We start from the raw sequence: 27,249 nt of genomic DNA on the forward strand, positions 1-27,249 counted from the left end.
TCCTGTCCCCCTGACTCCAAGGCCAGTACTCTAACCACTGCACCACCAATTTCATGTTGTCAAAGAACTCTTGGCCCTCATACTTCTCTTGTTTTTCTAGTACCATCATGAAGTAGTATCCCAAGTAGGTCTGTGTTTCCATTCAGTGGTGGGTTCGGTAATCTGATGAACAATGAAGGAGCCCATGCATTTTTCATGGATTAAGATACTCTTAGTGTGTTCTTGACGTGCATTATGATGGAATCCATTCAACCCTCCCATGAACAAAACACTAGGGCAAGGACAGGGGTACTTTCTTGGTCATATTCAGAAGCTTCTATATTATGAGGACTTGAGGAAGGTTCCCACCTGCAGGTGGAGGATTAGAGAGAGACACATGAGCATAAACCAAGTCTCCAGAATTCCACTTTGGCATTTCCTTGTGGAAGGTGAGAGTGTGAGATCAACAAAGACACAGGAGGACCTGGGTTCAAGCCTTACCCATGACAGACTGGGGCTGGATGGTCCTATGCAAGCCAGGAGACCTCCAAGGCCCTAGGCAACATGCAAAGCTCACAGCAAATAGGGATTGTCTCTTTCTTTTTACTTGTCTTCCGGTCATCTATCACAGGAACTAGCATACAGTTGGAGCTTAATTCTTGTTGGTTATTGTGCTGTAGTACAAAGAGCACTGGATCTTTAATAAAAGGTCTGAACTCATATCCTGGTGATGCTCCTTATTATCTATGTGATCTTGGATAAGTCACTTCTGAATTTTAGAACCTTATCTGTAAGGTGAGAGTCTGTTTCAGCTTTAAATTCATGGTTCTAAGACACAAAATGACAGACAAGTTGCCATTTACATTAGCAGTGGGAATTTTGACACCAGCAATCAAAGGATTCAGATTCAAATACTGACTTTATTTATCTTGTGACTTTCTTAAAAGGAAGGGAGCTTTGAAAATGTGCATATTAACTTTATTAAACATTCTCTCCCAATTATCAAACACTCATTTTTTATACTTCTCCCCACCTCCCTCCTACCCATAGAAATAAAAATAGAGAAATAGAAAATCTGTATCTCGGGGAAGTCTGGTTAAGCAAAACACAGTCATATTGTCACATCTAAAAATGCTTTTCTTATTCTCTGTGTTGGTCCATTATTCTTTTAGCAAGAATGCTTTTTTCTTGCAGAATGTTTCTTGATCAGTCACCTGGAATCATGTTTGTACATTTAACTGATCAGAATTTTAAAATCCTTCAAAATCATTTTTATAACACAAGTTATGAAAATAAATTGTTTTTCTGGTTTGGTTCGCTTCAGCTTCAACAAATCATCTCACCTCTTTGAACCTCAGTTTCCCTATCTGTAAAAGGATGGGGTTGGACTAGGTGTCCTTTAAAGTATCCTCTACATCTATGATCCCATGGCTACATGGATCCTGAGATCACCTTGTGAGTTCCTCCTTCCCTGATATAATCAGGGCTCCTAACCTGCTCCCCTAACCTTCCCCTTCAAAATGGAAAATTGCAGCAAGAAATTCAAATTTTAATAAATAAAATATTTTTAAAAAGAAATTCCAATTTTGTTCATTTACTATAGGTAATACAATCTGCAAGTTTTCAGATACATAATCTAGAAATGTTAGGAAATAACATCTAGTTTAAAGCATACTGCTTTTTAATGTATCAGAGGAGCAGGAAAAAAAATCTCATTTGTTAGGAAGGGAAAGGGAGAAGAGAAGGAAAAAGGGAAAGAATGGAGAAAGAGAAGGTCAGAATGAGAGAGACAGAAGCAGGGAGAGAAAGGAAGGGACCAAGAGAGTAAAGAAAAGGGGGAGAAGGGGAAAGAAAGAGTAAATTAGGGGAGAAAACTATTATCTTGTCCACCTGATTAGCTATGTCCCTACTTCCAGCTCTCAAAGAAATGTTTCTATTTTTCAACATAGTAAAAGTGGAAATTTGCCTTTTGTATCATTAAGAAAAAGTTTCTAAATTGTCAGTAGAAAGAATTTTGCTATTTTTGAACTGAATTTTCATGACATAGATAAAAAAATATGTTTATGCTGATTTCAAATGTATAATTCCAATTCCTGAAGAATCTCATTGTCTTTCTGAGACTGATATTTTAGGTAGAAGTGTATATACTTATAAAACAAAATATATAAAGCCATCATGTTTATAAGATTAAAGTTAAGAAAACCTCTATGCTGTTTTGACTGTTCTAAGAAATGAGATTTGAGCATGAAAACATGTTTAGTGAAATGCAATCTACAAGAAAATTTGATTTTTCTTATGACTGCTTTGTTTCATTTGGAATAAGACATACCTGTTGAAATTATTAAATCATCTAGGATGTTCTCATTATTTAAAGGGATTCTGAAAGCAATGGTTTATATTTGTTATTTTAAACATAGTCAATAACTGAACATATTTACTATAAACTGTTTTTTATAAAAAAAAAAAACTTGTTCTAGCTGCAATTTGGGATTGTTATATTTGTATGTCCCAAGTTTTGTTTATTATATTTCATTTAAAGCACAATCCTTATTGCAACAATTGGTAAAATTACTTATAATTTTTCTCTGAATCTCTTACTGATATTATTATAATCATCATATGGTACATTTGGATCATTTAGAGCTGAATCCACTGGAAGTTCTGATTATAAGAAATTGCTCTATTGCAATATATATATATATATATATATATATATATATATATATATATATATATATATATATATATATTGCTACTACAAATTTGGTCTCTGTCTGACACCAGGTATGTTAATCAAAGGGATATCACTGTACCAGTGATGCCAGTAGCCCTTTGGGGTTTGACATACATCACTGCAGGTGGCATTCTCATGAGGAAGCTCCACTGAGGTAGTGCTATCAGCACAGCTGAGGTAGGTTCCTCTTAACTGACTCTAGGGTCCCATCTGGCAGACCTGAAGCCTGGCTCATTGCAATGGACTGTCGATATGACCTCTGTCTGAAACATTCTTAACATGTAAGGAACATTTCCTTTTATGTCTCTGCTTGTTCTTTATAGCAAATCACTATAATCATGTCAAGTGACCCATTTGATCTACAATTCTCTAAATTCTAACAGTTACAAGTGTTCATCTTTGATTTCTGTAATTAGCTACATATTCCTGTGTTGAGATTCTCACTTCTCACAATACAACAGGGATATTTAGGCAAATGTTAAAGATTTGTGATATCAAGATTCTTTATCATGAGAATTTTTTTTAAAGCATGACTAGTTATATCAGAAGGCTGGTCAGTGATCTATTTTAAAATTGTCTTAAAAAGAGATCCATTTTCCAACTAGGGGTTTTGGTTCCATTTTAAAAATGACTAAAGAAGGGTCAGCTAGGGGGCGGCTAGGTGGCACAGTGGATAAAGCACCAGCTCTGGAGTCAGGAGTACCTGGGTTCAAATCTGGTCTCAGATACTTAATAATTACCTAGCTGTGTGGCCTTGGGCAAGCCACTTAACCCCATTTGCCTTTCAAAAACCTAAAAAAAAAAAAGGGTCAGCTAGGTGGCACAGCGGATAGAGCACTGGCCCTGGAGTCAGGAGTACCGGAGTTCAAATCTGACCTCAGGCACTTAATAATTACCTAGCAATTACCTTGCAAAAACTAAAAATAAATAAATAAATGACTAAAGTAAAAAAGAAAAATGTCTTGCAAATTGCTTACTGAATACATGCTATTCTAAAATGATTATCCAGTATCTATATTTATATTATCTTTGATTCTTTGGTTATGACTCCAATTGATCTGGCAAATTTTAATGAGTTCACTGTATTAGAATCCAGATTTTTATGAAATATTCTGATGTTAGTTTATTAGTGGAAACTCACCTTCCAAGTATAAACTGGATTTTAATTGAATAATATTCAGTATAAAGAACTGAGTTTTCTTTGTATATCAACAGCAAAGAGCTGTGAATTCCCTGGTCTAAGAGGTTCCAAATTTCTTTTTTCCAATAATGGGCCTAACTATTGCTTAAGAAAAATTTGTGTTAGGATATCCTTTTTCCAGAAAAATGTTTCTCCAACTAACCTAAGCTGGAGGTACCACTTTCTGAGATCCAACCTGGATTATATAAATTAGACACTCTAGGTCAATTTACCAAATGATCCAATCTTTATTGGGATCATGGAGTATAATCTTTATTTTCTATGTTTTCCAGCACTGCTATTTTTTCCCAGGTCCTTCTTCCTAGGACTCCTTCCTGGCTTTCTCCTTACCATCTCTTATTGGCCCCTGTTTGATCTCTGATTTCTTAATCTTTTTCTGAGGCTTCTTTCCATTAGACTACAAGCACCATATATCCAATAGAGGTCTAACCTGGGACAGGATACCAAGCTCTATCCAAATTTGGTAGTCAACCACTTTGGATGCTGCTGTCCCAGCCAGCAGTGAAGGTGAATAACGAAAATTCATATAGAAAATAGCCCTTGAACTGAGTTATTTGGATAGCTATGGATTCTCAGAGGCAGAAATGAAGAGGGAATATATCCAGTCCATGGGGGACAAAAGCAGTAAGATAGAAGTGTAAGACCCAGAACTACTTAAATCCAATTCATACACAGGTCAAGGCATCAGTCCATGGACAATCAACTAAGATTAATGCAACCAGCATTAATGAAGGACTTACTATGGTAAAACCAGTCCTTGACCTTAAGGAACTTCTATTCCAATGGGGGAGAGAACATAGAATTAGCTAGGTTTACACACACACACACACACACACACACACCACACACACACATACATACATATAAATATACACACACACACACACACACACACACACAAACAGACATAAAGAGAGAGACATATCAAAAAAGTACATGAAAAATAAGTTCAGATGGGATGACTTAAGTTCTATGAGGAACCAATGAAAAGTGTTACCAGCAGAAGGTAGGATCTGAGTCAAGTCTTAAAGAAAGCTAGGGGAAATAAAAGGTAGCGATAAGGAAGCAGAACATTCTAGTCATGGAGGAGAGCCTGGCTAAGAGCTGTAATTTGGAGGACATGAAGATGATATGTGGGGGGCAGCTAGGTGGCACAGTGGATAGAGCACCAGCTCTGGAGTCAGGAGGACCTGGGTTCAAATCTGAGCTCAGACAATTAATTGTGTGGCCTTGGGCAAGTCACTTAACCCCATTGCCTTGAAAAAACCTAAAAAAAAATGATATGTGGAGGCTTGTGTTCAAGGAATTCCAAATGGACCAATGTAGCTGGTTGCAGAGGGTGCAGAATATAAGAAGAGAAGAAAGGAAGAAGGGGCAGCTTTAAATGTCCAATAACGGCCTTTGTATTTGATCCTGGAGATAGCAGGGAATCAGTGGAACATAGGGTCCTTTGTGAAAACCATTTTGGCAACCAAGTGGAGGACAAACTGGAGAGGAGAGAGACTGGTTGAAAGACTATTGCAATTGTCTAGGTGAAAGGTGTTGAGGGCCCGAACCAGGGCAGTGGTTGTAGTACTATAGAGAAAGGAACATATAGGAGATAGATGTGGTGAAAGTACGAATGACTGGATCTTTATTGGTTAAGTGGGAGCGAGATGCTTAGAATGCCACTGAGACTGGAGATCTGGAGGAGTCAGAGGATGACAGGAGCCCTTGGCTATAATGGGGAAGGTTGGAAGAAAGCAAGGACTTTGGAGGAAAAGAAAGTGACTCCAAGAAACAGAGACATGTCTCACCCTCAAGGAATTCAAGTCCTCAGGTAGAGAGTGGAATGGCTTACACAAGATATACCTTTCTTCCAATTCATGTTTTTCCTGATTACAAAATTAATTACAGATTCAGAAGAACTTTCCAAAAACCACTCCCTCTCCTAGAAAATATTCTGGGATTTCTACAATCATTTTCTAGGTAAAAAGCTACACCTTTTTAACAAAGGTCACAGCAGATCTGTCTCCCAATGAATCACCCTCAACATCACATTAAGATATCAACTTCATCCTCAGAAAGTTGCAAACATCAGGAAGAGAGAGACAGAGAGAGAAAAAACAAAAAAACAAAGCAAAAACACCACCACCTGGTTAAAAAGGGCACATGATTCAGAACATTGCCTGACAGGTTTTTTGGCTGACATAATCACTCCAGTTTCAGTAGAAATATTATTCTAAATAGGCTGTTAATTCCCAAACAACCAGGAAGACTCACAGAAGATTCCTTTGGCTGATGAACTAGAAAGGAGGTTGTTTTTTTTCTTTCTCCCTCTCAAGCTATAAACAACCCCAACCCCAGTGTCTCCTCTTAGACAAGCTTGTATGAATAACTTTACATAGATTGTGGTTCCCTCTTTTAAAAAAATCAGTGGAAGCAGTCTACTATGTCTTCCCTACCCCCAATAGCACCCCAAAGCAAAACAGAAAAAAAATCTATTACCCAAATAGAAAAATCATTGCATGTGTGTGTACAGTTTATATTAGATTATTAGCTGCTATGGGGAGGGAAGGAAGGGTGGTAGAAAAATGTAGAAATCATAAATTTGCAAATGAATGAATATTGAAAACTATCTTTGTAATTGGAAAAAAAATAATATAAAAGCTCTTCACATCTAAAATTCTCCAAATTGGAACTGAAGTTCCAAATTCATTAATAATTGATAAACTCTAAGATAGGATTTGGCTTAAATAACTCTTCTCCATTGTGGCAGTCCCAATTCAGGTGCTACATTTTTGGATTTCTGAAACATAGGATCATAGGTTTAAGGTCATAAGGGACTTCAAAGATCATTTAGCCAACCTCCCTGGTTTAAGGATGAGCAAATTGAAGCTGAAGATTAAACAACTTGCTTCAAATGTCACAGGCAGCTAAGTGGAAGTTTTGGAATTTGAACTCCAGTCTCCTCAGATCCCATCTTAGATCCCACTGCTCTTACTAACTTCTTTCCAGATCATCATTATCATACTAGGAATTTGGGTACTTTTATGTGGAAATAAAGGTTTTTGATTGGGTGGTTGCCTAACTCTCCATCAATGAGCCCATGGGACCATGTCAGTAGGTAGGTAGATAGATAGATAGATAGATAGATAGATAGATAGATAGATAGATAGATAGATATTCAAGAAGACCTGAGTTTAAATCCTACCTTAGACACCTACTAACTTTGTGACCCTGGACAAGTCACAGTTTCCTCTTTGGTATAAATGAAGAAAATATAGTACCCATCTCACCAAATTGTGAGGATCAAAGGAGAAAGCAAGTGCTTTGCAAATCTTCAAGCTCTAAAATAAATGCTTACTTTCACTATGATCATTCTTATCTCTTCTGAACTTTCCTATTTCAGTCAGATACCAACATTTTTCCAGTCTTACCTGTTCATTCTCCTTCAGTTGCTTTTTAATTACATCTGACTCTCTCTGACCTCATTTGGGGTTTTCTTGCCAAAATACTGGAGTACAAAGTACTAGAATACTTGGCAAAAAATCTCTGGAGTGGTTTGCCATTTCTTTCTCCAGTTCATTTTACAGATGAGGAAACTGTGGCAAGCAAGGTTAAATGACTTGCCCAGGATCACACAACTACTGTTTCTGACCCCAGGAGTTCTCTGCATGTGGTGCCTTTATCTGTACTGGTTCAAAAACTCATTTATTCTCAACTCTGACATGGAAACTTTCTTCATTTGCCTTCCAGCATTGGCTAGCACTCTCTCTCCCAAACTATATTTATATGAATTCTCTTGATATTTATTCTTTACATATTTATGTGAACCTCTGAGGCCAAGACCATGAAGAAGAGGGGGACATTTCTTCATAATCCACTAAGTATTTGGGTCTTCTAGGACTTTTAGTGGAGATCTCTGGGAGAAAGATGACAGAGAAAAAATCAGATGGAGAGGGTTGTGTAGCCACTGATTTGTTTCTTGGGCTTGGTTCTGCCTCAAGAATTGTGACTCAGACTCAGGAATGCAAGTTTTGGAAAGGAAATAGAGATTTATTAAAGGAAGTAACAGAATATTAAGAAAGGGATAGAAAAGTTAGAAAGAGTTTTAAGAGAAGGATTGCTGGTTGAATTTGGACAGGCCAGCTGGTCCAGCAGAAGACTGGAAGGAGACTAACTCAGTTGAGTTAGTCTGTCTTTCATCTTGGGACCATGAGGACTGTTCAAAGATGCACATCTAAAAATCCTGAAATATATGCTTTTCTGCTCTTTTCAACAAAGAAAAGGCATTGTGGCTGGAGGGGATGGGGTCCTTATCAGATTAGGTTTGGTGAGATGATCCAAATGCCTCTCAGGAACAAAAGCTTTCTCTTATGACTCAGAATCAGAGAAAGAGGTCATTTCTCTAACTTCTCTCATGAAAGAAAAAAATCTAAAGTGGCCAGTTTTCTTCTGCCATTCATTGTGCTCAACCCCATTGTATAGATCCCTTTCCCCTGTGCTTCATTCCTTCCATTCTTCCCGTATATCCCATTGTTAAATAAGGAAAGTAGGAATCTCTGATCTCTGTTGTATGGTTAACGTGATTGCCCCGATACAGTTTGGGAGGGATGAATGAATAGTCTGATGAAATAGTCTAATGAAAGACCCACATAGGATGAGGTGCTTGGAAGTAGCCCAGCAAGGCCATCTTGGTCAATCATAACCTTTGGTTTTACTCTGCAATAGCATTCATTAACCAAAGGTAGTTGGCTTATGGGAGAGAAGTTAGCAAGCTAAAAGTATCCAAAGCCCCAATAGTAGAATATATTTTGTGAGCCAGTCTGGGTTCAAGGAAAGGATTGTGGTGGGAGAGTGGCAGGATCTTCTGGGTGTACTAAGTGGATCCACTTTTAGATATCTTTTATACATATATATATATATTATATATATATATATATATATATATATACATATATATATATATAGGTTGTTCCTCTTACATATCTATTTCCCCTTCAAGCAAGACATAGGTTGTCAAAGTTTAATCAGAATAATAATAATTATTCTAAGTTTTTACAACTATATGTGTTCTCTTTTAACTTTGCAAGGAAGACTTGTTCTGCTGCCCTCCTTAGTTCAGAAAAGAATTGTGTCCTTCTTTAGACTTGGAAAGGAAGACTTGCCCAGCCCTCCTGGGACTTAAACTCATAAAAATGTTATCTCCCTCACGAAAGATAGAACTGGAGGCTGATGGTTCTCTTTGATATCAAATAATAGAAAGGTCCACAGGGAAATTTAAGGTTTTTGTCTACTAGTGTTATGTATATTCTGTTCCCCTCCCCTTGTTACAGTTTCAGTTTTCTGATCTCCCCTAACTTGGTGTGGTCATTACTAGAATGGCCTTCACCCATAGGTTATTGGTAAATTCCAAAGAATAAAACTTCATGTCTTAGCTATATTTTCTGCTGTTTCATTTTAATCTCATATTTTTAATATTTTGTTTTTAAGGTTAACAAGGGTTATAAGGATGTGCAGGATAAAGAACTTTCCTCGGTCACCCTCCATTGCTGATATCTTTGTTACATATGGATTCTGATTTCACCAGCACCTATGCCCATCTCTCTCCTCTGTATATATTTACTGTCAAAGGGTTTATAAAAGTTTTAAATTTTTATTTCTTGTAACAAATGTTTGGAAATTTTACTATTTCACATAATAACCTCCTTTTGATCAAATTATGAAACAGAGGAATGGGCGAGGACCAGTCAAGATAACAAAATACCTCCTGGTAATTAAGTGAATTAGCATTTGCAAGGATCAGCTTGTATTGCTATCTATAGACCCTGGTGATATACCTTTGGATTGGGTCTTTAGACTCTCCCTTTCATTGGACCATCTTCCTCATCCCTCCCCAAGCCCTCCACTGACTCTTCCTAGGTTCCCTCTGCTTCTTCTGAACCTTGCCCTGCCCCATATACAGGTGTTTTTTTTTTTTTTAGCTCTGGTAGGAAAGGTAGGAAGATATGATCCTTGATATCATGGAACTCAGTCTGGTATGGAGAGGACAGTACATGACCATCAAGAAATATTTATTAAGGACCTACTATGTACCCAACACTGGGACTGTACAGTGGGGATACCAAGACAAAAGTAAAGCCATGTATGTCCCCAAAACAACAAATCAAAATTCTCTGAGAAGTTTAAGGGAGAAGGTTCATGACTTATTAGAGGAAGGTTTTCTGGTGAAGGTTGCATTTGAATTGGTCACTCGCAACTTAGATATTCATTCAGTAGATGCTGTCCTAGCTCTATGACCTGAGCAAATCTTTTAACCTCTGTTTCCTCCATTGTAATGTAGAATAATAATTACATTTCTTAGAAATAAATCTTAAAAGAAAAACAAAAGACTCCAGGGTGAATGAAGTAATATATTCCTGCAGGAAGAGTGTGCATCATCAAAGACAAACACACGCACACAAAGAAGCAGAAAATGAGTAAGGTCTATCTCTGCCCCTAAAACTCCAATTCTTTCCCTCAAGCCCTCATTGGTTGGGGATTATGTAATTCCCGGTTCCCCAGTCTGCCTCTTATATTTTACTCCTTAATATATCCTCCCATCCTGATCATGCCTCCACATACATCTCATGTTATCATAATGAACCTTAAGCTACTCCTGGGGTAGAGAAGTTAATATGTATGAGCTTATTAAGCATGCTCAGAGTAATGAACCCAACTAACTCCTAAATCATCCTATTTCTATATTAATCTTGACTTATTGTTATAAATGGCTTGAGAATACTTAGTCCAGAGTGATTAAAATAGTTTTTATTAAGATATCTTAACAAAATGGCACACCTCTCTCATGGTGGGAGAGAGGGGGCAGGGAAGCCCCAAAATACAAGCTCTTTGTTCCTACCTCTTCATGCCAAATGGGGTCACAAAGCTAATTAATTGATGCATTAGTTGCTATACATTTCCCTAACCTGCCCATTGTACTAATGAGCAAGAACAGATAGATCTCTTTGAGCATGTACAAAGGAGAAGGGCAAGACTCTAGGTGACTTTTGACCAGTTAAGGACTAGTTTCTTCTAATCTAGTTCGTCATTTTTGGAATGGGATTAGGGGAACTCTCTCAGTTTTGTGACTGGCTGGGGCCATTCCCCCTTTGTAATGGATTTCAAAGGGGCCCCCTCCACACCTGTGAAGACCACCAATGCCCTTCATTCAGGATGCAGTTATATGGATTACCTATCTCCTTGGTATTTTACTAACTAACCAAGTCCTTCTTCCTTTCATTTCTTTCACACTTGCCTCCCAGGGTTTTTGTAAAGAATTCAATGGGACAATATGTGTAAAGGGCTTATTTTAGTGGCTGGCATTCAATAGGTGGGTTAAAAAGATTTCTTCCCTACTTCCCCGCCCCCCCCAGCCCCAGTAGATATCTGAGTGCCTCCTAGGTAAAAGGTACTATGGAGGAGACAAAGGTGAACAAAGAAGTCCAAATTTTTAATTGAGGGGTTATGAGACTGTATATACATAACTATAATACATGACCGTCTGACTCAGCATCTCTCATTTTATAAATGAGGAAAATGAGTCCCTGAGAAATAAAGCAACTTCCCAAGAAACCCTTAAATAGCAAGCAGACCCTAGACTTGGACGTAGATTTTTACATTTCTACTATAGCAAATGACCTCTTTTCAGTCTACTTGGCAATTGAATTTAGTTGATTTAATTCAACAAACATGTTTTAAATGCTTCCAATGTGCCAGTCATTGTACCAGTCACTGGGAACACAAAGACAGCATTGAAAAACAGTGCCTGTCCTCAAGGAACTTACATTCTACTGGGGAATTCAATATATAAATAGATAAATAAATGTGTTTTGTTGTTTGTCAATCATTTCTGAAGAGGAACCAGATGTCTTGACTGGCAGGAGAACTGAATGTAAGTGAGGTAGATTTATTCAAAGTCATCAGCCTCACTCTCTCTTCCAGAGTCATCGAAGCACAATGGCAAGATAAAAGTTAGGATGACAGGTGATGGCCCAGGTGTAGTGGATGGCATTGGTATCTTCAGAGTCTGACCAAGCTCTATAAGTGCTCCAAAGCATCTGCTTTAGCTACTTCTTTGGTCATTAATTGTTCTCTTCCTCCCATTCCACTATGGAAAGTCTTCATAAACCTAGAATAGACATCCCCCTAAGCAACCGATAGGATTAGGGTCCAACGGTTGCCCTCATCCTGGTTTGGCCCATCTAGTGAGACAGTTTTACCAGGGTGTGATCCTTGCACGTGCTACAGCTTCTTGGAGTCCCAGGTGAGAGTTGAGACACCAAAGGTGGATGAGCAACCCTGGAAAGGGCTTGGCAAGCTCTCATATCAGAAGTGATGATTCTGCTTGAACAACATCCTCTCACCCCAGATAAATAAATAAAAGATAATTTGACCTGCTCTGGAATCAGGAGGACCTGAGTTCATATGTGACCTCAGACACTTAACTACCTGTATGACCTTGGCAAGTCACTTAACCCCATTGTTTTACCAAAAAAAAAAAAAGATAATTTGAGGGAGGGGAAAGCACTAACAATGGGGTCATCAGCTGTTAGGGAAAGTAAATCAAGTCCCACTGTGTTTTATTGGTTGGTAGTTGACAAAGATTTGTGAATGGATTTGTGTATTTATAGGTCTACTTTTCTTGTTCATGAGATCTTTGAATACATCAAAATGACACCATCACTTGAGTCTTCTCGGGGTTTGGGGTCTCAAAGGAAGTCTTGGTTATGGGTTTTCAACTGGGTTTTTTAGGATTCGTAAATCTTAGGCAAGGCAACAACGAGAGAATGGTCCGTGATGAGTTCTGTATTCTGCACATACACTTTTGTGGAGACTAAGGGATAAATTCATCACTTGATTTTCACTCAGATGTCTTGACTTTCTGCCACCACAGCACTCCCTGACCCATCAAGGCAGGAGAACATTAACTTCCAGAGTATGTGCACCAGTCACAATAATCTGCTCTGGTGCCCTGAAAAATATCAAGGGCAAAGTAGCTCCTCTCCCTGACTCCCTGTCACACTATGAATTCCTCTGAGAGGGGAGTCATGGGTTAACCTTATCAGTGATGCTATTTCAGGGTTTGACCCCATGATATGTGGGGGTGGGGGGGACTGCCAAGAAAGGGAGTCACAGGATCTGAGGAAGGTTGAGCACTCTTCTGATCCTATAGGGTGGAGGGTCCACAACCACTGGGGGAAAGTGAATGTCAGACTACTTCTCATCTATCAAACTGGAATGTCATTTCCTTTTTTATATTCTCCATGGGCAAGCAGTGGTAATAAATGTGAAACTTTGGAAATAACCTTCTTATAGTCCTGGAATCTCCTGTGATGGAGTCTGAAAGTGCCCCCCCTTTCTTTTTGGGTTTTAAAGGCTTCTCCTTGAATTTTTTTTTGCAAAGAAATGGGGTTAAAGTGACTTGCCCAAGGTCACACAGCTAGGTAATTACTGTCTGAGGACAGATTTGAACTCAGGTCCTCCTGACTCCAGGCCAGTGCTCTAGCCACCGTGCCACCTAGCTGCCCCTTGACCTGGTTTTAAGATGCTAGGCAGCCTGGTAAGATGGTATAATGGATAGAGTGCCAGACTTTTCATTAGGAAGACTTGAATTTAAGTCCTGCCTTTGGCATTTCTTAACTGTGAGACTTTGTTTCCCCATCTGTAAAGTGGGGAGAAGAATACCATCTGCCACAAAGTTTGGCAAGGTTCAAATGAGAGCAAATACAAAAAGTTCTTTACAAGCCTTAAAATACTTTAAAATAAGGGGTTTGGAGTAGGGAGACTCTAAGACCTCTTCAAATACCATGAAGGGGTATGTTCATCTTCTCTACTATCAAGCCTTATAATAATTTCCTATAGCAAAATTGGGAAAAAGTCCCAATTTTGAGACTAGATAAAAGCGTTCTATCATTAAACCTGCTATCCCCATTATACCTGTATATTATTCTAAATGACATCTATATTATAATTATACACCTTTCACACTTGTTCCTGACTGTGGAGATGTTCATCCCTATCCAGATGTGCCATCCATCTGAACACTTCCCACAAAAAGAATAGCCCTGGGATTATAGAATTGCAGTCATTTCACCAAGGACATTAGGTCTGGGAGCAGATTCAACCAATGCCTGTCTCTAAACTAAGCTCTGGGGCATCCAAAAAAAAGAAAGAAAGATAAAAAAAACCCTAAAAACTCAAAATTAAAAAATAAAACTCTCCACTGAGAAATCACTAATTTTGTCAGATAGTGAGCAGAAAGCTAGCCCAGGGTCGAAGCTTCTTTATTTCAAGCACCCCCTGACATGCTCTGATTGTGTGACATGAGGCAAGTCATTTCTGTTCCCCAGACAACTGTCTAAAACAGAATTTCTTAGCCCTTTGGGGGGGGGGGGAGTAGACCGTTTTGGTGGCAGTCTAGCAAGTCTATAGGTCCTTTCTCAAAATGTTTTTAGCTATGAAATAAAAAAGTCAGAGGATTACAAAGAAAATCAGTTATATTAAATATAATTTTCAAAATGGAAAAAAGGAAAGGAAGGGAAAAGGAATAAGCATTTACAGTCAATTGTCATCATTCCCATGTTTAACACTTATGCCTCCAAATGTTTGAATGAGTTTATTAATCACCTCTTTTTCACTTTTGTGCTGGTGGCTGACATATTCTTGTCTAGGGGAAGTAGGGAAAAAGATTTTTGGAATTTGAAAGAGTGTGCATGAATGCATTCTAGAATGTGCTAAGGTAACCTCTCGAATGTGTGATGAGGGAATTAATAAAATGAAACAGTAATTAGGCTTGTGGGTAAATAAGGTGGTAGTCACCCCATCCTTAGGGTGGGAGGGCTGCAGGTGGAGACTTAATCCAGACTAGGGCCTTTTAATAGAGAACAGTTCAACCACAGAGCAGAAAGCAAGACTAGAGATGGCAGGTGCTTCCCCCTTCTCTCTTTTATTTTTAACCTCTGGGGACTTCTGACATGGCAGTCCTTGGCCATCCCCATCTAGTCTGGTGCTGCCCCCCCCTTTCCTCTGCAATTTATGGGTTCCTTCATGGTTACTATGTTAGAAAAATTATATATTATAAGGATTAATGCTTGCTATAAAGACTTGTTTATAGAAAAGTGCATTTTCAATAATCTCTAGTGAAAGATCCTAGTTTTGGGGGGGGTCATGGGAGCTTCATCTCCTATTTCCCAGAGGGGCAATGCATCTGTATTCATGTTTCAAGCCCTTTTCCAGAAATGAAAGTTGAGGATTGACTATATTTCCTGCCTACTATGTGCCAGATACCGGTTGAGAGCTTTTTACAAATATTATTTCATTTGATCCTGTAGCAATCCGGTAAGGTAGGTGTTGTTATTACCCTCATTTTGTTTGAGAAAATTGGGCAGAGATTAAGCGACTGGCCCAGTGTCACCCAGTTAGTAAGATTCTGGGATCCGATTTGAACTCAGATCTTCTTGACTTTAAGCCCAGTACATTAAAATTTTATTTTATCAAGGCGAAGCTAGATGGTACAAATGGATAGACTATTGACTCTGGAGTTAGGAGGACCTAAATTCAAATGTGACTTCAGACACTTAATACTTACTTAGCTGTGAGACCTTGGGCAAGTCACTTAAATCCATTGTCTTGCAAAACCCCCCAAAAAATTGTTTTTGGTTTTATTTAATGATGCTCAGTTATGAACCCCTCCTGCCCTGCTCTGCGATTATCAGGTACAACATAGAGCTCATCTGCTTTGGCAGAAAGAGAATGAGGATACAGGGACAAAAACAGTAACAAAAACGTCTCTGATTTCAAGGAGTTCCATTCTCCTGGGGTGAAAAAATTTGAACACAGTCAAGCAAATATAGCATAAATCAGAAAGATATCCAGGGGGGTGGAGGAAGGAAGGTAGGCATAAGGAACCTGATAACTATGGGATAACCCAAAAGGCATTATAAATGTATTATTTGTGGGAAAAACCCCAGAGGGTGTGCCACTTTAGCAGCTCCTGCTCCAGGTCCTAGACTTCTCAGACATGGGGGCTTTATCAGAGCTTCTAAATCTGAACATCTAGATCAAGAAAGGATGATTCCAAGGTCTGCTGTCCCACTTCAAAGGGCATCTGCACCAGGGAGACTCAGTCTTCCAGAGAATCTGGCACCTTCACTCCGGCTCTTGCCCTGCGGCATCTGAGTCACTTAACTGCCCTTGCCACAATAGTTTGGCAGCTGGCCACGGCACCCTATTCAATACTTAACTCGTGATCACCTGGGACTTGTAGTGACCACGAAGGCAGGACACTGCCAGGATGTTCTGTCTTCTGAAGCGTGTGTTGGGGAACAAGGGCCCCATGGGGAAGCTGGCAGGTTTATTACAGCCACCTCTGAGAAACATACTTTTCCACAGGTCTCAAGAGCGGGCAGAGACCACAACCAAATCCTGGAGTGGAATCTCAAATGGCTGAGGGTAAGGCAGAAGCGGGAGCACTATTTCTAAAGCATCTACTAGTTGTACTAAGTGATTTTTAATAAATATTATTTTTGATCCTCACAATAACCCTTCAAGGTAAATGCTGTATTATGCCCATTTGAGAAAACTGAGGCAAAAAGAGGTTAAGCGACTTGCCCAGGGTCATACAGGTATTAAGTATCTGAAGGTGGATTATATACCATTCACTATTTTACTAACAGCCTCACCAGTAAACTGCCACAGAACTAACTTGGTTGTCCTTCTGTTCATGCTAGAATTGTTTTAATTAACTGGATCCATTCATTTACCCTCTCACCTTCTGAATGGATCCATTTATATACTATGGCTTGCCTCTCCAGTTTTTCTATGTCCCCTGCACATACCCTGCAATCAGTGTTGACTTGGGTGAATTAGAGAATTCCCAAAATCACTTGCAATGTACTCCACAAGCAACCAAGATGATGAGCAAGTTGAAGGTTGTCCATAATCACCCAAATCATGGAACTCTTCACAGAGGGGATAAGGTGTAATTATCTTCCCCAAATCCTATCAATAGAACTTCTTGGAAAATGGTAGACTGAGGGGCAGCTAGGTGGCACAGTGGATAGAGCACCGGCTCTGGAGTTAGGAGTACCTGAGTTCAAATCCAGCCTCAGACACTTAATAATGACCTAGCTGTGTAGCCTTGGGCAAGCCATTTAACCCCATTTGCCTTGCAAAAAACCTTATAAAAATAAAGACTGAAAAAAATCATTCTTTGCTCCCTCCATCAACTCAAGTGGTAAGCACAGTAGTCTCCTGCTTCATAGCCTACCTACTGCTATCATTTCAACCTTGAAGTATACCAATGGAGTCCTTGCCCATTCCTACTCATTATGACCAGACAATATGAATATTTAATCCAAGAGTGCCCAAATTAACAAGGGCAATAAGGCTACCTCCAGTTTTCCCTTGGAAGCAAGGGATTGCTCTCAAATAGTTGGGAGGTGGTCCTCACTCCCCTTTGATGTCTACTCTTTTCCCTAAACAATTAATGGTACTATTTCTCTATGGATGGCCAAGTAAAAAAGAAAAAAAAAATCTTAAATTGGAAACAAATTTTCTGGCAATGGGAGACCCTCTTCACTTAGCCAGGCTGATGCCTACATATCAGAAACACCTTATGCAACTGAGTCTATATTCAAAACCTTTACTGTGTAATGAAGAATCTTTTAGATGGGGGACTATAGATGAGTGATGCTCAGTGTACAAGGAATCATTTGCCTTTCTTAAGTACCCATGCCATAGTGCATAGGACACTGGACTTAGAATCAACCCTGGATTCAAATCTTACCTTAGATACTTAATAGTGCTTTAAGGTATGACCCTGGGCAAGTCACTTAACTACTATGAGCCTTAGTTTTCTTATCTGTAAAACAAGAGTTGGCCCTGATACTCTCTAAATTTCATTCCAGTTCTAAATTTGAATGGGATTTTTCCTCTTCAGGAACTAATAAATAGGCTTCTCTATTTAGAAAGAAATAATTTTCCCTTTTCAAATATGGGAATCATTTGTTCTTGATGGCAAAAGATTATTAGAGCCTGATGTGAACATGATTTACTTCAACTTTGCATTTCTAAAATATTATTTTTCAATCCTCTCTTTAGTTAGAGCTAACTAGATCTGTATCTAGCTGGGCTGCACACCTCGGAATAACTTTAATGGTGAGGGATAGGTGGGATACCGAAAGAAGGCGAAAGAGTTACTGCTCTTCTCTCTTCCTACTGACTTGGGAAAATAGCAATTGGGAATAATTAGAGTTAAGTAATAAAGAAGAGGTAACAGAACATTAGCTATACATGGGTTACCACAAGAGGTGCTCCCTTACTAATTAAAAGAAAAGTCTCTTAAGCAACTCAAAGACTTCACTGGTTCTTGGAGGGAAGGGTTACAGTACTCAAAATAAAAAACTACAATGGCTAAGAATCATAGTTTATAATATTTTGTATATTGTTAAATTGCTTTTACATACACTGGCTCATCAAATCCTCACAATGGCTATGAGTACTCTTTTATGTGATAACCCTTGTAACCCTTGAAACCAGAAATCATTCTCTCCCCTCCTTGTCTTCTAATGTCCAGGCTAAATATCCCAAGTTCTAATAAAAAAAAAACCTTCATGAATATAATTATCTCTGGACAGCTCACATATGGAGCATTGGTGTTAGAATTTAAACAGAAACTATTGACGAGGTGGATGACATTCAGAAGGGAGTAATAAGTACCTTGAGTCTATGTCACTTGTGGGTCAATGGAAGATGCCAGGGGAAGAGAAGTCCTGGTATGTGTGGAGTCAGGGATAGGGAGGGGAGAAATAATTGCTGTCTCTAAGTATTTGAAAAGCTGTCATGTGACAGGATTTTCCCACCAAGAGATTACCTTCCATCTACTGTTTATGCATCTTGAAGAGGCATCATTATTTACATGATATTTATCAAGACTCAGCACTCTGCCACCTGTGATGTCACTGGTCATCTTTGAAAATAAAGGACCCACAACAACAAATCTAATAACAACAACAGCTCTGCCACCCCCAACCTCCACAACACACCCAGTGCTCTCCCTTTTGAGACAACCTTCCATTTCCATCTGAAGACATCTTGATATATAGGATTGTGTATTGCCTCTGCCCATTGCTTGAACCAAGGTTAATTTTTTTTTGTATTTTTCTATATATTCATTCTTGGCTCAGTGTTTGAAACGTACCAAGTGCCTCAGAAACACTTGCTTGACTGTATATTCATTGACCAACAGACTAGAAGAGAATTAGAGAATCAGCTTCTGTTCAGTCTCAGGAGGAAGACCAAGGATCAATAGGTGGCAGGTTATCAAGAAGGGGAAGTGAGGGAGGTTTGACAGGGGTGGGGGAGAGAGAGGGAAGCATATGAAATAAAGGCATCCCAAAGGGGGATGAGCTGCCTTGAGGGCTGGTGGCTTTCTTCTCATTGGACATCTGCAAAAAGAGACTGAATGACCTCTGGCTGGATGGGAAGGAATTCCTCTGAACTGTGTATTGCACCAAATGGCTACTGAGTTCCTTTCTAAAGTTCAAATTTTGTGATTTTGTGATCACCCCACCTCTACTCTAGTGGGCCAGTCTCCAAGAGATTAAATGATTTTCTCCAGTGTCCAGTTAGTAAATCAGAGAATGATTCCAAGTTGAAAAGAAGGCTGGAGATCATCTAATCTTCATTTAACAGATGATGAATCACATCTGGAAATGGAGAGTGGTCCCATATTTAGTAAGAAGCAGAAGGAAGATATGAACACAGGCTTTCTGAAATGCTAATCCTGTGCTTTTTCTAGGACCCTACATAGAGGACCTCTCAATGAGAGTGCTCTTAATAGTGCATTATTCTTTTCAGAAACTCTTCCACACATTTTATCTGACTTGTTATGTACAATGTCAAGGTAAGAAGTCCATTTTAGAGCAACTGAGTCCAAATTATGTATTGTAGTCTTTGTAAATTAATTTGAGTAAAGCATAGTTTTTAGAATGGGAAAGAACCTTAAAGTTAATCTACTCCAATTCCTTCATTTTTCAAATTGGGAAAGAGACTCAGAGAGTTTGAGGGACTTACCTAGTAACACAGATATTAAGATATGCATGTATGTATATATATCAACCAGAGACGGGGGGAGAAAGCTAAACAGGGATACATTACTAATTAGTTCCTTGGGCAAGCCATGCTCTATGACCTCAGTTTCTTCATTTGTAGAATAAGAGTTTTGGGTGAGATAATATCTCAGGGATTTGGGGGCTCTAATGTATTTTTAATTGAATCTAAATTCTTGCTCCATGAAACCATGCTATCTTTGGTGCTAAGAATGGAAAAATAACACTGTTGTAACAGTATGTACAATCTAATGGCATCTAGAGAGATGCTCATTGAATTTGTATCTGGACATGCAGTCTCCATCAGAAATGGTTAAGCTCATTGAGGTGGAAAATAATATTTCTACCCATCTGAATGGCATGAAAGACAAAGAATGCCATTTACAAAGGAAGGGGATAGATAGGGAATTCATCATGGGGAAGGGTGATTAAATTCTATTCAACAAATTTTGAGAACATAAGACCTTTCATCTAACTATATATTTTATGTTAATAGCAATAACAATATTTTCTACATTACTCTAATTACTTCAGACTAGTGATTTTTATGATTCCTGACTATATCTAAATGGTTGTGAGGACACGGGAAAGTAAGTTAAATTCCCAGTACTCTATGATCATTATCCAACACCATGAGTAATGTATTCAGTACTGAGTACTACCTTCTATGGATTCATAGAATGGCAGAGCTGGAAAGAGGTCTTAGAAATAAAGTAGCCCAGTCATATTTATCAAGTGTTGGACAGACTGTATTTGACACATGGGGGAGATGTCTAGGACAATGAGGGAATTCAAAACTATGCCAATTGATGGGACTGAAACAGATAGTTGGAAGGGGATTAGGAGAGGAAGAGGGCATGTTGCTGTCCAAATGCTGAATGGTCTGTTGTCTTGAAGGGTGGGATTTTCCTACTTAATGGATTTTCTTAGTTATCCTCTCCATTGCTTGCTTGTACCATTGCATGTTGTCTCCCCCTTTCGATTGGGAGCTCCTTGAAGGCAGGGACTGTTGTTTGCCCTTTTTTTTATCCCCAAGATTTATGATAGAGTCTGGCACTTAGTAGGTGCTTCATAAATACTTACTGACTGACTAGTGTACGGAAGTTAAAGGAAGACAAGTGTTAACTTGACAAAAAAACAAGAAGTTTCTGACTCTTAGAGCTGTTATTAAGGAAAATGAACTGCTTTGTGGGGGGCAGCAAGCTCCCTGAGACTGAATTTTTTCTAAGTAAATGATGGATAGCATTCTACAAGGATATTTTAAGAGCCTGGAGTTTAAATTAGGTAGCCTTGAAATCCCTTCTGTGCCCCAGAAACAAGGAAATATGAAGACAAGGACAATTTAGTGAGCCATTGTCCGAATGCATTTTGAATTGTTTCCTCAGTAATAGCCATCATTTTGTAGTTATTCATTTACCTTGATTTCTGCTGTTGGCCAGCAATAGTTGGCCAGGGTAAGAAGAACAATTTTTTTTTCCTCCTTGTGTAACAGCAAATGTAAGACTTAGAGAGTAAATGGAAGTTACTGAGAGATCAGGTTTCAGTTCCTTGTAAGGAGGAAACTTTTTAACAACTAGAACCATCCAGAAGCAGAATGGGCTGCCTCAGAATAATGTCAACTGGAATCATGGAATCACATTTTCTCTCTATAGTATAAAAGTTTAATTTATTTAATCTTATACTGCTGATCAAAAATTGTTTTCTCAGGCTCTAACTGGAGTCTGAATGTAAACCTTTATCCTCCTCATAGTCTATGTCATTCCAGCTATAAATCCAAAGACAGGTTTTGTTTGTGTGAAACAGTATGTTCCCCCCCTTTAAATGCATCTACAAGTTTGACTTTCACAGTTGTGACAACAATTAGGCAAAGACCATGCTAAGAAGGCAGGAAACTTGTCTAGTTATCTCTATAAAAGACTTAAATAAATTCTCATACTTATGACATTTTGGAAAGTGAGAAATTCCAGTTTTATGTCTCTATAACATAAATAACAACATGAAATATCAAGTCAGAATAAAGGATAGTAGTTCTCCTGCTAATTGGGTCTTTGCCAATTCTGACATAGGATGGATCTTATGAATATGTTGGAAAATCATGAACTAATCACGTACTAATGTATTGTTGCACCTTTATGTACTAATGGTGCCCTGATTGGTTGACTGATAAAATTTTATGACTCTTTGTGTGATTTCTATAAATACTTTTTCCTCATTAAGCTCTTGCTTGATATCTTTAATGATGTCTTCTACCTATAGGTTTCTAAGTACAATCTAGAGAATAAAACTTCATGACTAATCTAACTTTTTTGTTATTTCATTTTCAGTCCAAGATAATTAAAGTTAATAAAAGCTATAATTCAGAAAACAAAGATGTGAGCTTGACCTTGGCGACATTCTAAATTAACTAACTTCATTGTATTTTAGTTTTGACTGATTGGGCATTAGAATTTTATAAAAAAAAAATTACAAGTTACAAGTCATTCCCCAATTGATAAATGGACAAAGGATATGAATAAACAGTTTTCAAATGAAGAAATTAAAGCTATATATATAATCATATGAAAAAATGCTCCAAATCATTATTGATTGGAGAAATGCAAATTAAAATAACTATGAGGTATCACCTCACACCTATCAGTTTGGCTAAGATGAGAAAAAGGAAAAATGATCAATGTTGGAGAGATTGTGGGAGGATTGGGACACTGATACATTGCTGGTGGAGTTATGAAAAGATCCAATCATTCTGGAGAGCAAAATGGAACTAAGCCCAAAGAGCAATAAAATTGTTCATACCCTTTAACCCAGCAATTCCAATTTTAGACCTATATCCAGAAGAAATCATAAAAAATGGGGAAGGTCCCACATGTTCCAAAATATTCATAGCAGTTCTTTTTGTTGGGGTAAAGAATTGGAAATTGAGAGGATGCCCATCAGTTGGTTATGGTCCATGAATACTATGGAATATTACTATTCTATAAGAAACCATAAATGGTAGGACTCTAGAGAAGCATGGAATGAGTTATTGGATCTGATGTTGAGTGAAGGGAGCAGAACAAAGAGAACACAGTACACATTACAACAACACTGTGAAATGATCAACCTTGATGGAAGCAGCTCCTCTCAGAAGTTCAGAGTTAGGACAACTGTATTAGACTAGCTATGGACAATATTATAGCTATCCAGAGGAAGAAAAATAAAACAAAAAATAAAAAAATAACCTTTCAGAATCTGATGAACAGTTTATAAAAATTATCTCTAATAAATCCCTTTTCCTTAATCCTAATTCCTCATACCAAAAATGACTATTGTGTAAACATGTTTATCAAAAACAGGTATGTACAATTTTAACCTGTTTGCTGCTGAGGGGAGGAGGGTGGGAAGGGAAACTGGAAGGAAATTTTGTAACGTAAAAATATACATGTGCATATGGATGAATGTTAAAAAAAAGAAAATAGATAGACTTTTTAAAAACTGTGAAGTTCTCTTATAATTTCTCTTGAGGTACAGATAGACTTTAGTGATTTTGTGTTTCACTGCTTTGAATTCTCCATCAATTAACATTCATCGTTCCCTCACCCTCCTATCTTCTCCATGGCTTGTGTATAGGGGATCTTTGGAAGTTGTTGGGACTGAAAATTGATTACCGTGTTGTCCAAATTTCTATTGATGAACTCTTGTAGACTTGGTTAGGTGGGTCTTCAGTTGACAGACTCACAATCTGATGAAAAATTAATACCTGAAATCTATCTGTCTATCTATCTATCTATTAATCAATAAACACTTATTAAGCCCCTGTAATTTCAAGGTAAAGGGCTGTCCCTACCTTGAACAAGCTTAATATCTAATAGATTTCTTTTTTTTTTTAGGGTTTTTTTTTTTGCAAGGCAATGGGGTTAAGTGGCTTGTCCAAGGCCACACAGCTAGGCAATTATTAAGTGTCTGAGGCTGGATTTGAACTCTGGTACTTCTGACTCCAGGGCTGGCCCTCTATCCACTGCACCACCTAGCCACCCCCATATCTAATGGATTTCTAATGGATTTGAAGGACTTGTTGGATCTTGGATTCTGCTGACATAGCTTTTGAAAACCCTTGCTCACCTCTACATCATGATGAGGCCTCAGAGAAAGATGTTAGAGGAGGGTATAGGGAAATCTTATTAGAAATAAAATAAATGTCAAACATTTTGAACTTAGATTATTCAGTAGTAATGGAGGTAAAGAAGCAATGTGGCAGAGGCCTAATAATAATAATAATAATAATAAATATTATATAGTACTTTAAGGTTGGTCAAGCACCTTACAAATACTACTTTATTTTGTCCTTAACCTAGAGGTAAATACTATGATCAACACCATTTTATAGATAGGGAGAGATGAGACAGACAGTAGACAGTGATCAGGTGATTTGCCTAGATTCATATAGCTAGTAACTGACTGAGGCTGGATTTGAACTTGGGACTTCCAGACCCAGGACTTTATTCACTTAACTTTATTCACTTAATTTGATACCTTTCTTCCCCATTTTGGATTTGAAAAAAATGAGGTGGAAACCAGGGTGGGGGGGAGGTTGAGTTAGGTTTTGTGATTCTAAGATCACAAACTAAATCAAATGGAGCAAAGTTCTGGAAGTCAGAAAAGTATAGTCAAGGGATTTCCAAACGTGAATAAAATTCATATGATTCAGATTGGTGAGTCATATCAACAGAGGAGTGCTTCCCAAAAGCAAAATCTTTAGAATTCTTTTTTTAATTGATGCCCTTTTCTCTTATATTATTATACTGTTTTATATTAATTTTTCTTATTTCATCATTTTTATTACATTTTTAAAATATTCATATCCAACTCTACCCAATTCCCTTTTCCCCGCCTGGCAATTCTTCTTATGTAACAACTATTTTAAAATATTTTAAAAACAAACAAAACACAAAACCAATGACTAAAGTATTGGATAAAGCTTTGCAATATTCCATCCCCATAGCACCCTACCCTTTCAAGGAAAGACAGAGTTGCATTTCAAAAGGTGTTTTGCCTTTCCTGGGACCAAGCTTAGCCACAATAATTGTATAAAGTTCAGATTAATTTTATTGTTTGTGCAGTTATATTGTTATAGTCATTGCATATATTATTCTCCTAGTTCTGATGTATGATCCCTTAGAAGTCTCCCAATGTTCTGAATTCCTCATATTCATTGTTTCTTATGTCACAGTAACATTCTATTGTATTCATGTACCACATTTTATTTAGCCATTCCATGATCAGTGGTTATCCACTCTTTAAAAGTTTTGCTTCTACACAAAAGTTCTGCAATAATTTTTCTTCTTGAATCTCACTGAGGTATATACCTACCAGAGGAATTTTCCCCCTCCTTTGTGTCATTGGCTCAGAGTGAATGTAAATAAGAATTATTTCTGTTTTGGCCAGAATCCCTGAGGAACTTATTTGCCCTTTAAAAAGGTCATTCTTTGCCTCATTTCTTTCTTTCTTTCTCTCTTTCTTTCTTTCTTTCTTTCTTTCTTTCTTTCTTTCTTTCTTTCTTTCTTTCTTTCTTGCAAAGCAATAGGGTTAAGTGACTTACCCAAGATCACCCAGATGGGTAACTATTAAGTATCTGAGGTCATATTTGAATTCAGTCCTCCTGACTCCAGGGTTGGTGCTTTATCCACTGCACTACCTTGCTGGCCCTCCTCATTTATCTCTTACCTAACTTAAATCACAGAATGAGCATAACCTCAATCAAACTGAGACCTGTTAAAGACCTTAGAGTAAAAGAGCCAAGATGAGCAATGCATCCAGGGTCATCTCCATCATTCTGAGCCATATCTGGTCCCTGGACCCTGATGGTTCCTGAGGAGAAAGTGAGGCTGGTGACTTTGCACAGTCCCCCCTCCCCTCCTCACTTAACTCCAATTCACTTGCATGTTATGGCATCACCTCTTTGATTTTATGGTCTTCTTCCAGAATAAAGAACAGAGAACAAGATCAGAAAACTTTAATAGTCTGACACTTTTCTCTTGTCTCCCATAGTGGTAGCCTCCCTAAAAATGTCCTCTTGATATCCAGAGTCTGAGTTTCCTCAACATGGGATAGTATCCCATGCTCTCTCACCCCATGGCCTTCTATTCCAACTCTAAAGTCTAACCACTCACACAAAGTTAACTTGTCTTAAAAAGTTGATTTTTATGGTTCGTTCCATTTTATGTAGCTTGCCTGCACTGTCAAATTTCTGTGACCTCATACATTTAGCAATGTGCCAAAAACTACAGAGATTTCTAGATGCCAATATTTTGTTGCCTTATTCTATTCAAGTGGTCATGTGGTGTAATGGTTAGAGAAACAACTAGAGAGTTAGAAAGACTTGGGTTCAAATTCTGCCTCTGACATATACCAAATGGGTAAAAGTCACTTAATGCATTCAGCACAAATAGTTTTCTAAGACTATAAATTGTAGGGAATGTGCTGCTCTGTATTGTTGAGGAAATTTTATCTTAGGAGTTACCCACACTAATAAATTCACTAATCTAGTACAAAAACAAAAAAAAAACCCCAAAGTTTTTCTTCAAGAATCCCAATAGGGGGGCAGCTAGGTGATGTAGTGGATAAAGCACCTGCCTTGGAGTCAGGAGTACCTGGGTTCAAATCTGACCTCAGACACTTAATAATTACCTAGCTGTGTGGCCTTGGGCAAGCCACTTAACCCCAATTTGCCTTGCAAAAACCTAAAAAAAAAAAAAAGAATCCCAATGGGGTAGCTAGGTTGCACAGTGGTTAGAGCACCAGCCCTGGAGTCAGGCGAACCTGAGATCAAATCCAACCTCAGACTGCCTAGCTGTGTGACCTTGAGCAGGTCACTTAACCCCATTGCCTTAGATTAAAAACAAAATTTAAAAAAAGAAAAGAATCCCCAAAATAGCATTACTAGTAAAATCCAATGGAAGAAAATACTGGGTCAGGAGTACTGTGTTCTAGTTCTGATTGTCACTAAACTAGCTTTTTTTTTTTCTCTTGACAGATTGTTTGACTCCTCTACATTTCCTCTGGACTCAGGATCGCCATCTATGAAATAAGTGAATTAACCTAAATGATCTCTAAAATTTAAGATTAGATGCTGTTGTAAATGAGTAATAATAGCAGGAAAGAAAATTATGTTGTTTTGGGGGGTTTTCTGCATTCTTTGCTGAAGAGAAACCTGCTTTCTTCTCTGT

At 38.1% G+C, this 27,249-nt stretch overlaps 1 long non-coding RNA gene across 1 annotated transcript in view; it reads left to right on the forward strand.

Annotated features, from left to right (window-relative positions):
• The window catches only part of LOC141490791 (uncharacterized), a 78,214-nt gene that overhangs the window by 39,984 nt on the left and 10,981 nt on the right, over positions 1 to 27,249 (forward strand). Inside the window, exon 2 of the long non-coding RNA XR_012469341.1 lies at positions 27,057 to 27,111. This is a non-coding gene — a long non-coding RNA (uncharacterized LOC141490791). The remainder of the gene's footprint in view (positions 1 to 27,056; positions 27,112 to 27,249) is intronic.

Source organism: Macrotis lagotis, chromosome 6 (genome assembly GCF_037893015.1).
Source record: "Macrotis lagotis isolate mMagLag1 chromosome 6, bilby.v1.9.chrom.fasta, whole genome shotgun sequence".
NCBI lineage: Eukaryota > Metazoa > Chordata > Mammalia > Peramelemorphia > Peramelidae > Macrotis > Macrotis lagotis.